This window comes from Caretta caretta, chromosome 12 (genome assembly GCF_965140235.1).
Source record: "Caretta caretta isolate rCarCar2 chromosome 12, rCarCar1.hap1, whole genome shotgun sequence".
NCBI classification, from domain to species: domain Eukaryota; kingdom Metazoa; phylum Chordata; order Testudines; family Cheloniidae; genus Caretta; species Caretta caretta.
Window position 1 is genome coordinate 28,908,412 of NC_134217.1, and position 10,786 is coordinate 28,919,197.

Below are 10,786 nucleotides of genomic sequence, written 5' to 3' on the forward strand. Positions count from 1 at the left end.
TTTTTTCAATAAATAATTTAATTTGGAAAATTTAAGGGAAGGCACAGTTTAGTCAGTGTGTAGCATAAAGTATCAGTTCATATATACGTTAAACTGAACCAGAAAACTTAGAATAAAAAGTCAATCAATAAAGATTGATCAGCAACAGATTACGAATTACAGCACACCCTCCATAGCTAGAACTATGGGAAGTCAAACTGTATGGGAAAAGAAGTATACCACTTTTTTCCTAGTTATCTGCAGACATTTTTACAAGTTTATTATTCAAATTTTCCCAAAACATTGGTTACTTAAGTCACATGGCACTTCTTCTGCACCCTGTTTGGAGGACTCAAACTCAAAGACAGCTTTCATGGCCTCACAAATACTTTTACCAGGAGTATTTGTGCAAGTATTCACCACACTGTTTCCATTAAGTTACTTGCTTCCTCAGGCATTTGGTGCAGTATTATAGGCTCAAAGTCCACAAGTAATTAATGTTTTTTAATACTCCAGTGGGTACTTTGTATCTGATTGAGAACTCGGGTAAATATGCAGGTGTCATGTAGAGGAGAAGAGTTATGAAGAAAGTTAAGTTTTAACAATTTGATGGAGGGATAAAACAGATGCCGACATCTTTGGCTAGCACTCTTTTGTGTAAGTCAAGATAAGAAAAGACTTGTAGAATCTCTAAAGATAATTAGAAACCACAATGTGGAGGGCCAGTGGCTAAGCATTTAAACCTTTTGTGTCTGTCATCAAAATTAGCTGTAATGATATTAAATAGCTGGTGTCATTATTTTAATCTAACTCTAGACTACACAAACTTCATGCTCTTGTGGTGAATCTTCAACTCTCTTGACTGCTTTATGACATACCTTTCTAACCTTGTCATACAAAGGTACCCACTAACTTTTAAGAGTTAAACAATGTTCAACCACTTCTAGATTCAGATAGCATGTAATGTCAGGTTTACTGTGCCTCAGTTTCTCCAGCCAAATCAAGAGTTTACACCTTCCAGGGGAAACAAGTCCAAACGAAGTCACAAACCTAAATAAAGAGCGATCTGGCTCTCAGAGGCTAGCTAAAGAGGTCTCATTCCCCAGCCTTAACAGTAACATTTTTATAGCAGGGGTTTCTACTTCCCAGATAGCATCCAAGGTGGCCATGCCTTCTTTATTACAGTCTGTAGGTCCCTAAGTAAGGGGATAGCAATACTTGCCAAAATTCAAGAGTGCTCTGTTCCACTATTTTCCCAACTCCATTTCCTGTTTCTGTTCAGGCTCTCTCCCAGGCCATTACACACAAGTCCATCCTGCACTATTTCCCTACCTTTCATGGTGGAGAGCCCCATTCTAGATCTTAATTCACCTGTGGTCTCTCTTCCATGAAAGCAAAGGGGCTTCCTCTTATATAGTCTTGCCCACAGTCACTTGGTTCTCTCCTGGTCACATGGGGCCAGATCCACAGAGGGATTTAGACACCTAAGTCCCAGTATGAGGCATCACTGTGATCCATAAAACCCCTGCTCAGCTGCTACCTAGCCCTGTAGGTATCTAAACCTGCTCAGCATTTAAATTTTTACTGTGACAGATCTCTTGGTGCCTAAGTTTCTGCCTGTGGGCATGCTCACTGACGTCTTGGGCAGGAGCCCCAATGCCTAACTTACACCTAGGCCCTGGTGTGATACTCAAACCAGGGGAAGATGGGTGTTCTCCACCTCTCTTTGAGTGCATCTAACTCCAAACAAAATGGCTGGGGGTGGGCATGGACATGTAAGGCATCAGTTGTGGTCTCCCACATAACTTTTATCCCAGTGGGTTAGAGTACTCACTCAAAATATGGGAGACCCTCGTTCAATTCCCACCCCTACTGGCTGAGAAGAAGAATTTTGAACAGGGATCAGCCACCTTTCAGGTGAGTGTCTTAGGCACTGGACTAAAGAGACAGAGTGAGAATTACTCTAGCTCAGTTAATATTTAATTATGTATTCAGAGTGGAACAGAAAGACCAACATCAGAATATCCCATAGGCCACTGGTTAAGCAATTACATGAGATGTGCTTAAATCCCTTCTCCTTATCAGGCAGGGGGTAAATGAACTGGATGTCTCCCTCATCCCAGGTGAGTACCCTATCCACTGGGCTAAAGGTTATATGGGAGGCCTCCTGCACATACCCCTCAATCCCAGCCATTTTGTGTGGAGTTCAGCAGGTGTCCAAGCTGACTGATTCTAGAGAGGGTTCCTGGCTGTGGATCACAAACAGATAGGTACCTCCCTACCAGGGCCGGCTCCAGGCACCAGCTTTCCAAGCAGGCGCTTGGGGCAGCATTTAGAATGGGGCGCCAGTCCATGTCCCACGGCGGCAATTTGGCGGCGACTGCTTGCGGCGGCAAAATTGGTAGAGCCGCCCTTGCTCCCTACAGATAGGCATAGAACTCCATGAGAGGGGTGAGGATTAGAATAAATATCTTTTGCTGGCATCTCCCATTGGCTAATTTAGGCAGCTTCTCACCTCACACTCTGGCTTTTGTGGATTCCATTCTTAGGCAACTAACTCTCATTGTAAAGGAACTCTAGGTGCCTAATTCAGGCTTTTTGGATTCCAGTGATTTTCAAGGCACCCGAAAGTTAGGTGTTGCAATGCCCAAATCCTTTGTGGATCTGGGCCATGATGCCTGTAAGGTAGGACCCACAGTCACCCTAATTATCTGGCCTTAAAGGCTGAGTCTTTGTAAGAGTAGTTCTGCCCATACTTTGCCTTTAAAGATCTCTGTGACAGGTAGCACAATATCAGTGGTAGCTGTGAGTGCTATTGAGACTGTACAAGAGTCTGAAAGTCTTCACAACTACCAAACTTATTTTTTACATTTGCGAGTGAAGACTCATTTTCGTGTCTGATTTCAATCTATGACAAATGTTTTGCCTTTGCCAGATTTTTTCTTCATGATGAAAATGGCAAAAATCCACATCCTGAAAATAGTATGACTTTAAAAAAATAAATAAAATAAATTCACAACAAATTTCCGTTTGCGCCAAAATTGGAAGGCAAGAGTACAAAATGTTGTTGTTGTTGTTTTGAAAACCCAGAAAAGATCTATGCATGTAGTGTTTTTTTTTGTTTTGTTTTGTTTTTCTTTTGTGTAGTTGTTTTTGTTTTGTTTGTGTGTGTCAGTGGAGATACTTTTTACATAAGGCAATCCATTATAGTAGGTCAATAATAGCACAACACTGGAAAAGAACTTCTGAGCAATCTCAGCATGGATGATACTCCCTGGCAATTCTAGCTTTGGTAGCAAGATCAGTTAAAGGACAGGTCTGTCTTATGTTGCCAAGCTTTCCCCAATCTATTCCAAACAGTAGTGCTCAATAGGGATGGACAAATAATGAGAGAGATTATTCACATGCATTCAGGGACTTCTAAATGGAATTTCAATTTCATCATGATTGTGCCCTTTATTGTTCACCTTTTGAAAGCATTCATGTGAGAAAAATTTGGTTAATATGAATGTTTGCTGAAAGTATATTTTGAGCTGTAGCCAAAATCCATTTAATAACAGAGTGAATTTTGTTTTGAGCAAAACAAAAAATCATTTTAGGCAGAAGGGGATGTAGCTTATTACGTTTAGGTCATGTAGTCAGAGAACAGAAACACCCTGTGACCACACACACAACTCAGATAGTGAACTGCAAATACTAACTATGCTCAGTGAACAGTTTTGGGTTAAGAGCCAGGACTAATTTGTTCTTACTAAAGATTCAAACAATTTCAAAAGCTAACCGTGTTTTAAAAATAATTATGCATGTTCAGATATAACATGCCAAAGGAGCTACAGTTGCTGGGTAGAGAATTATTTGCCCAACTCTAATGGTGAGTTTTCAAACATGTCTTTCAGAAGCTTGAGGAAAAGGCATTCCAATTAGCATATAGTATGTTACAAATGGCTACAGGGGTTCATCCAGCTTCTCCCATCTTTCAGAATAATCTAAAAACTTGTACTATTTTCTGTTGCCTTAATTACATGCCAAAAAAGGTGAGAGCAAAATGATACATAAATATGCCAACAAAAGGAGACAGCATGCTTTATCCATCCCTTTGACTGTTTATACTGAATGAAGCCTGAATTAGTATTCCTGGCTTTGGGTTGTAGCTTTTGGCTCCTAGACTTTTAAGCGCATTTACTAGTAATCTCCATGCATGCTGACAGATATGCCACAATACCTTAATCACCGTTGGCTACAAGGCTAATAAAGGTTAGTAACAAAGCAAAATTCAATAGGGGCTCATTTTTTAACCAGGTAATATCAAGCCCTATGAACTTTTAATGCCCACTCTGTCCTATTTAGATAGTTATGGCTCAGAGCTTGTATTAGAAGTAGCAAGGAATGCTTTTTCAGAAGTGTTTGAAAATATTGCAAATTACATTGTAATATGGGCTTAGTCCAAACTAATCCTATCCTTTACTGACCTTTGCAGAAACAGTTCTCTTTCATTTAGCAGCTTCTTTTCCGTTCTTTTCGCTTTTCTTATTCCCCAGTCCTTCTATCTTTATTTTATATTATGTAGTCATCAGGAATTTGTTTGATGGGGCTGCTGCCAGTTAGGTGTGTAGTCTGATAGGTTTGTTCAGTTCACCCCAGAGCAAATCCTATTTCTCATTCTATTTCCATTGCAGCCTCATTTTCATCACAACACTCCATTCCTCAGGAGCTAGTCAATACTTTCTTCTTTGTAAAACAATGAATGTGTTTACTTTTTTGCTATACCTCCCCAGTTCTGTGGAGAGAGCTTTGGATTTTCTTTTCTCTATTTCTCTGCATATTACACACACACTAAATTCAACCAGAAGCTAAAAATAAATGAAATTGAAAGTCAAGAAGGAAATGCGTGTGTGTGTGTGTGTGTGTGATTTCAGTAAAAAATCTTGTATTAACACTAATAGAAGACTAGACTAGAGTACAATAGCAGTGTTGTTATTGATGACACCAGTGGACAATTGCTAATCACAGCCTCAGTCTACTTAAATAGTGAAATATTTTGTATCCTTTGTAAATTAGCTACACCATTACTTACTTACTGATTCTCCTCTTACACTCATATATGGTTCCAACCCTCATTTAGGTCAATAGGAAATGGGTCCATATACAGTTTTCTGACAACAAAATTGGACCTTGAATACTTAGATGGTCTCGATTTTGTGTCAGCGTATTCTAGTGTGGCAGGGATATCTCATTCCTATCCAAATAAAATACTGGTGGCCTGATCCTACACTTGTGTAAATTATCATAACTTTATTGAAGTTAACGGTGCTGTGACCATTTACATCTGGATGTACTTTTATAGTGCTGATAGTGATAACACAGAGTTCCTCTTAGTGCTCAACAAACAAGGCAGATATCAAGGCCCAAAACCTCAAAAGGTATTTCAGTGTCTAACACCTATTGAATTCAATGTGAGTTAGGTGCCTAAATATATTGGAGGATCTGGACCCAACTCTGTGCCCTGAACTCTTCCCACTGTCTTTCACAAGGATATTTACTTCTCCCCAGAGTACCACCCAGCCAAAACAGACCTTTAAGTTTCTTCCCTCTGACACAAGTAACTTTAAACACTGAAATTAAACTCTTTTCCTCACGATACAAAGCTACACCAATTCAGAGACATTCTAGATGGCATCTCTCCACAGGCAGCCTGTTTCCACTGAGTATTTTTCTGGCTCTCTCGCTGCTCCTTGTAACCAAATAATTCCAAGTGCTTGTACTTGGATTTGCCCAGCTAGACCCAATTCCAGTAACTCTCTTCTTCTTTCTGTTCTTCTTCTATCTTCCAAACTGATCTCCTGATAGTTAATTAGCTGCACCTGTGTCTGGATTTGCACTGTTAATCCTTGCATCCTGCGCAGAGACCAGGTCAGAAAATCTGATCTTCCACCTCATCTTCGTATTGCATGCCCCAGAAATGTACTATCGTCCATCACAATAGGTCAAATACTGATCATGCTATAAATCTAATACCAACCTGTCTTCATAGCTAGAGATACTCAGACTTTCCAAACTGGTAGAAACCTCTCAAATTGCTTTAGAAAAGCCAGAGGTACTAGGTAACTGAGAGGGCAGGCATTAAGAAATTAAAAGCAAAAGTAAAGTAAAAACTTAAAAAAAATAGTTATTTGGGACCCACTGATTCCTGGCACCAGCAAAACACCTCATAAGTTTCTAACTACATTGTTGCTATCTAATATGTTTATCCAGTTACACAACAGAAACAATGCCATTTGACTTCTGTGACCAATTGCAAACAAGCAATGCATCTCAAATTTCACATATCAAATAGTGACTAGAAATCCTGAAAGTAAATATTATTGAAATATGTCATCTAGCTATTGCACTTAACAAATCTGAGATCTGTTTGAGGACATTCTTCTAAGAGAAAGAAGCTAAATTTGTTGAATAAAGTATAATTAAATAATTTATTAAACTTCAGTATTAATTGTTTGTTTCATTTGTTGTTAAAAGATTGTTTAGAGTGAATTCTTCCTTGTGTAGAGAGCCAACACACGGGTTGCATTCCACTTATGTTGTATTTTGGGAGCTTAACTGGGATTTAAATGTGCATGAGTTCTGTACTGGTCCTCAGCACTGCATTGTAACAAAAGCAAAAATAAGGCATTTCCATACCTATGTACTGTATATTTGTGAAAGTTTGATGGTTCTTAATGATGATTCAAGAGATCCTTCTTGAAAAGGGACAGATACTAAATTGTATCCTTTTTTTTTCTTCCTAAGATGATTGTTTTTAAAATGTATGTTTTCTTCTAATAGCTTTTACATTTTGTCCATAAAAGAAAATCACATACCGTCAGTCATCCTTTCAGAGAAAGCCTTATGTGTTGTAAAAATATGCCCAATTTACCATACTATTTGTGCAGTGCTGCCAGTTTTTAAGATTTCATTATTCATCACAAAGTCAAATCTAATCCTTTCACTGTTTGGTTTCCTCACTATAACTGCAATTAATATGTCCTTGATCTCACTCTTGTATGTGCCTTCCTTTTTATCAACATTTGGCAGTGCTATACCTTCTGTGTTGCTATAGTTCTGCAACCATTTAAAATGAAATATCTTAAGCATGTCTGTGTGACAGCCTCTATGGATATAAAAATAGTGTTGTTCGGTTTTATTGTAGTGCTTTTCAATATTCTTATCTGGATTTGATACAATTCTTCATTGCACTAAGATTTCTATAGCTTGTCATGCAGCATCAGCATCCCCAGTTGGAAATCTGACTTGACCATTTGTTATTACATAGCTGTTGTATTATGGGGAGGTCATTATATACTACTGAGGAAAAGCATGTACCATTTAGCAATCAGTCATGTATGGCTCTAATGGCAGAAATCATTTCACTTCCATTTAGTATTAAAAGATATTGAATTTGTTACCTCAGTGGTCCTGTAAATAACTGCTCGACGGTCCATTAAATGATAAACACCAAAATGTCTGAAAGGATATATTTTGATTCTTAAAACATGTGTTTTTAATGTACCACTGTGATCTTTTAGCCCTTACTATTTCTTTGTGAAATGACCTGTGAGGTTTGCACTGGAGATCTGAAGACACAATTGTATTTCATCAGCCCTAGTATTTAGAGTTTTCTTGTTAACAAAGCTAATTATTCCCCATGGTTGTGTTATACCATTTTCACTATCTGGATGCTTTGATTTTTGTGATCAGGAACATAAAGTGTGACAGGGTCGGGCCAGATGGCTACAGGAGAGTAATAGAAGGCAGACATATTAGCCCCAGGCTAAGTAGGTCCCTTTTCCCTGTGTAAGGTAACAGGGAAGGTTCCAGGACAATCAGGAACCTTCTGGAGACAATTAAGACAGACAGGCTGATTAAAACACCTGCAGCCAATCAAGAAGCTGCTAGAATCAATTAAGGCAGGCTAATCAGGTCACCTGGATTTAAAAAGGAGCTCACTTCAGTTTGCAGTGCGTGGGTGAGGAGCTGGGAGCAAGAGGTGCTAGGAGCTGAGAGTGAGAACGCATACTATTGGAGGACTGAGGAGTACAAGCACGATCAGACACCAGGAGGAAGGTCCTATGGTGAGGATAAAGAAAGTGTTGGGAGGAGGCCAAGGGGAAGTAACCCAGGGAGTTGTAGCTGTCGCACAGCTGTTCCAGGAGGGACTCTAAACAGCTGCATTCCATAGGGCCCTGGGCTGGAACCCAGAGTAGAGGGCAGGCCCGGGTTCCCCAAACCTCCCAACTCCTGGTCAGACACAGGAGGAGTTGACCTGGACTGTGGGTTCATGAAAACAGCCAAACTGAGGGCTGCTGTGAAGCTCCAAGGTGAGCAAATCTGCCAATAAGCACAAGACCCACCAAGGTAGTGGAGGAACTTTGTCACAAAAGATAACAAGTCAATGGCATAAACCCTAGCAAAATGTAGAGTTGATATTCCTCTTCCATCAGACCAGTTTTTTTTCCTGTCCCTGGTCTTGTGGTTACGGTACTGGCATGGGATTCTGAAGGCTGATTCTACTACAGATCTCCAGTGTGACCTTGGGCAAGTCACTTGATTTCTCTGTGCCTCCATTCTCAGTAAAATGTGGATAATAATACCACCTTTCTCCTACCACTCGTCTATTTACACTGCAGAGTCCGGGGAGCAGGGACTGTTTTACTCTTAGTACGTTAAAACTAAGAGTGTGATTCCCAGGTTGTGTAGACATAGCTGTTCTAGCTCTCATCTAAGCTAGCACATTGAAAATAGTAGTGTAGCTGTGGTAGCATGGGCAGTGGCTATGTGTGCTAGTAGCCCTGAGTATGTACCCACAGAGTTCAGGCAGATTTGTGCTAGCATGGTGCCATTACTTCTGCTGCCCAGCTACCATACAGTTATGCTACCATTTAGCATCCTAACGCAATGGAGAGCTAGCACAAGTATGTCCACTTGAGCTGGGAATCGCACCCCCAGCTTGTAGTGTAGGCATGGGCTTACCCCAACTCCTACTCAGTTTGCATACTGCCCATCAAAATGGGGCACCAATGTTAGCTGAGGCCTCCCGGTGTTATCAAAATATAAACAATATCCGCAGTAAGGAGACCACAATATGTTCTCCATCCTTTTCTTAGCCATAAGGAAACTTCATTGTAGCTTATGACCGACCTGTAGCATGTAGGGTTACCCAGATACTTGTAGGGTTTTTTTTTTCTGTTTATCTAAGCAAATATGGGGGGGGGGAGCTGATAGATGATCAACAATTATAAAAACAAAGTTTATTGGGGTCATGATTCATCCAGATCAAGAAAATTGTTCAAGCCCTTGGCTGCTGTCTGTTACACTGGATGGCACTAGATGATTTGGTAATATCCTACCTGGATTCCCTATTATGAGAATTACGTTTATATTCTGCTGCATAATATCACCATTATTTACATATGTCCATTCTACATCCAACTAAAACACATTTTGTATTTTGTGATAGCTAGTGCTTTTTGCTCTTAGGTCATTGGGAAATTGATGCTCTGTCTAAAAATCCCTATAGTGAGTTACTAAACATTTCATGTGTGTGAACAGGTCACACTTTCTTCCTCTCTGTTCTTTCCCTATTTGATCTCTAGGTCACAAGGTGTAACGCATACTCTGCAGGCTTGATGATGTGTAGTCAGACCGGATAGATCTAACTACATTCATTTTACCTGTAACCTGACTTCAGTTCATGAAAACAGAGTGTAAAAATGCACTACTCCTACAGCTGTGTGGAGGGACATATCCCTCCCCATCCCCTAATCTGTTGCCGCTCTGGTTTAATTCTATTGGCTCACCAATATATTTAGGCACATAACATCCAGACTTCTGGCTGTGGTCCCTCTCCTTCAACTGCAGCTCCCATCAAGTCACCCAGCACTTCTCTCTCTGCTGTTCTCCCCCTCCTCCCCGCCTTTCCTGCCTTCTCCCTTTGTTTCCAGAGTGCTGTCCCTTAAGAGAGAAAGAGGTCCAGGGCCATATATTATCACTTGGGATGACAAACACCCACATTTAAATTTGCAGGTTGTATGTGGCTTTTCACATTGTCTGAAGAGGACGTTAATTTGTATAGAGTTGTAAACGAAGTCCTGGAACCCTGTCCTGAAGAGGATTTCCTGCCCTGCATTCTATTGATTAACACTGAGATCCACCCACCTTGCAGGGTCCTAGAGCCCAGGCTCAAGGCCAAGCCCAAATGTCTACATGGTGATTAAACAGCCCCTTAGTCTGAGCTCAGGGGCAGGTTTTTAACTGAAGTGCAGATATACCCTATATGTCTTGGACCATACATATGAAATCAACAAGAGTAAACATTGCTGTGGTTATTTTGAGAGAAGCGGGAAGTACTTAGTCTCTTAAAAAGCTGTTGGGAGAAAACATTACCTCGGATCACTCAATTTCTTTAATTTATCCAATCTTTTTTTCCCCTTCATTAGGATTTGCTTGAGTGACATCAACACTGGAATCCCAATCTGAATCCATGACTGAGAGCTGTAGTATAACCCTCACAATTTAATGAACTGCCAGGATCTGCTTCGTTACCTCAAACACCGAAGAATAAGAAGAGAACAGGAAAGGTAATTATCACATACTTCAGTCCCATTCATTCTCATTTACTTGCACTTTTAAAAATAAATAGATAATGTGAATTCAGTGCTTGTGGAAGATGTCATGTTGACAGCTCTGGGATATGAAAGTCTCTGTTTATTTATAGAGCACAGACTTCTACTTATCCTACAGAACAAGTGCGGTAGAGTGCAATCCAGCTCCC

General features: G+C 40.2%; 1 long non-coding RNA gene across 1 annotated transcript in view; it reads left to right on the forward strand.

Annotated features, from left to right (window-relative positions):
• The window catches only part of LOC125620755 (uncharacterized), an 80,592-nt gene extending 70,012 nt beyond the window's left edge, over positions 1 to 10,580 (forward strand). The window contains exon 3 of the long non-coding RNA XR_007352313.1: positions 10,452 to 10,580. This is a non-coding gene — a long non-coding RNA (uncharacterized LOC125620755). The remainder of the gene's footprint in view (positions 1 to 10,451) is intronic.
• The last annotated feature ends 206 nt before the right edge of the window (positions 10,581 to 10,786 follow it).